Genomic DNA, 2,784 nt, shown 5'->3' with positions numbered 1-2,784 from the left:
TTGACAAAATTATCTGAAAGAATTTGTGCTGTTGAATTTAAGTATTGGAATCTGTTGAAAAGTTAAGATATGTTCAAGGATGAGGTATTATTTTTACTGGACATGTTTCATACTTAAGAATCCTCAGTGAGGACATTAGAACAGTATACTGGACAGGAGATTCAGACTTTATAAAAGGCAGTAGTAAAAAGATTTGAAAAAATTGAAGAATTTATTAAAATTGCCGAGCAGGGACAGAAGGCACAAGGACAGGATTTAGCCTCATCAGTATGTGCCAGACTTCAAGATGACTTACACAGAGTTTCTACTGCATAGGTGGTAATTTCCCTGGAAAAACCATCTGGTACAAAGTACCAAAAAGTAGTCAAAAATATTTATGGGAATCAATATGAGTGATCTAAAAGAAATAAAACAAGCAAAAGTTTCTTATGGACTACATTTACCATTTGTCAGGGAAATGATAAAAATATGAGCTCAAAGCATTAAGGACACCCCACATGATTGGCTTTGATTAATCTCAGCAGGCTTAGAAAATGGACCTCAGCTGCTTTGGAAATGTTTTTGGAGAAAAGAGGCAAAAATTTTAGAACAACATGGGAAAGCAAAAGGAACTGAGACTTCCCAAGATCAAATTCTTGGTGAAAGTCATTACTCTGGTCCTCAGGAACAGGCTTGCTATGACAAATGCATGTTATTCCTATGTAGCACAGCAGATTTAAATGATTGGGACAGAATTCAGGAACTAGCAAGAAGAATTGAATCATGTATCAGGGTTAAACAGGGCCAGAGAGAACCATTTAGTGACCTCTTACGAAGATTGACAGAGGTTGTATAATTAGCCATAACAGACTATGAAAGTAGGCATGTACTAATTGAATAATTGGTTTTTGATACTGTCAACTTAGAATGTAAGAAGATCCTTGGGCCTTTAAAGGTTATATCAGCACCATAGATGAGTGGATCTTGCATACAATGAATGTTGAAACATATGATGATAGTACTGAAGCTTGGGTAGGAGAAGTGAGTTCCAATGGTATGAGGAGACACCAAGATGCTAAGTGCTTTAATTGTGGAAGAATAGGACATCCAAGAAGGGACTGTAGACAAGGAATTGTTAGGAATGATGTCTCCTCTAGGAATGGCAAGAATAGGAGGACTCAGCCTTCTGGTATATGTAGGAGGTATGACAAAGGCCAACAGTGGACTAATGAATGTAAGTCGACGAGAGACATACAAGGCAACCTGATACCATGGGGAAACACCTGGGGGGGGGGAACTCTCACAGGTCCTGATGTCAAACAAGATCCAGCCATTCCCAGTCACTGTGGACAGCATGTCTCACCAGGAATATTAAACAATCCAGTGCCTACCATAAAATATACTGTTCTGGATGATGGAATAGACCTGGAGGATGAGTCAAAAACTCCAGTAGCAAATAGGAAACATATATTTTGGCATACTTCTATAAATTATCAAAGACCAAACCTAAGAGTGCCTATAAATTACATTGTAATTGAGGGATCACTAGACATCGGTGCAGATCTGACTATCATTACTCCAGAATCTTGACATCCACATTGGCCTCCTCAAGAAGCAGATATTCAGTCCCTAGGAACTGGAACCCTATCTCAAGTAAAATAAAGCACGGAATTGGTTAAATTCAAAGGGCCAGAAGGACAGAAAGGAAAACTGAGGCCATATATAGCTAATATTTTAGTGAATTTGTGGGTCCATGACCAATTGTAGCAATGGAATGCCCAGGTTAACATTTCTGCAGTACCAAACACTCATGTTTCTTGGAAGAATATTATAAAATATTATAAACAAAGGTTACCAGTCATTCATGCTGTACAAGAACATGAAGCAACTTGCAAGCTTTCAGAGGTACTAATGGCCTTGCTTTTAAAATCATTAACTGAGAAACCAATATGGTTTAAACAATGGCCTTTAATGGAAGACAAATTGTAGGGTTTATAACAGCTGGTACAGGACCAACTAGATGTTTTCCATATTAAAGAATCGACCAGTCTTGGAATTCTCATGTACTTGTTGTTAAAAAGAAATCTGGAAAATGGAGGATGGTGACAGATCTAAGAACTGTCAACAAAGTTATTCAACCCATGGGCCCTCTACAATCTGGAATTCCTCTGCTTTCTCTATTACCAAAACATAACATCTTATAGTTATTGATTTAAAGGATTGTTTCTTCGTTATAGCTTTCCAACAAAAAAAAAACAGAGAAAAATTTGCTTTCACAGTGCCTACTTATAATAATTCTCAGCTTACTATGAGTTACCAGTGAACCATCATCCCCAAAAGAATCCTAATAGTCCCACCCTGTGCCAATACTTTTGTAAATCAGCCATTGGAAATAATATGCAAGCAATTTTATAAGTCTATAATTTACCATTACATGGATGTCATTTTGTTGTCTGGCTCAAATGCAGATGGTTTAGAAAGATGTTTGTGGAAGTAAGGAAAGTCTTGCCTAAATGGAGATTACAAATTGCTCCTGGAAAAATACAAAGAGGAAATTCTGTCAATTACCTAGGTTACAAAGTAGATTTACAGAAAATTAGAATACAAAAATCACAAATTAGGAGATACCATTGTAGACTCTTAATGACTTTGTTTTTTTTTTCTGCTGGCTCAACTTTTCTTTATTAATTAATTAATTATTAAAGATTTCTGTCTCTTCCCCGACACCGCCTCCTATTTCCCCCCCCCTCCCCCAATCAAGTCCCCCTCCCTTGTCAGCCCAAAGAGCAATCAGGGTTCCCTGCC

The sequence above is a fragment of the Microtus ochrogaster genome, linkage group LG5 (assembly GCF_000317375.1).
Source record: "Microtus ochrogaster isolate Prairie Vole_2 linkage group LG5, MicOch1.0, whole genome shotgun sequence".
NCBI classification, from domain to species: domain Eukaryota; kingdom Metazoa; phylum Chordata; class Mammalia; order Rodentia; family Cricetidae; genus Microtus; species Microtus ochrogaster.
This window is presented reverse-complemented; position numbering follows the sequence as displayed.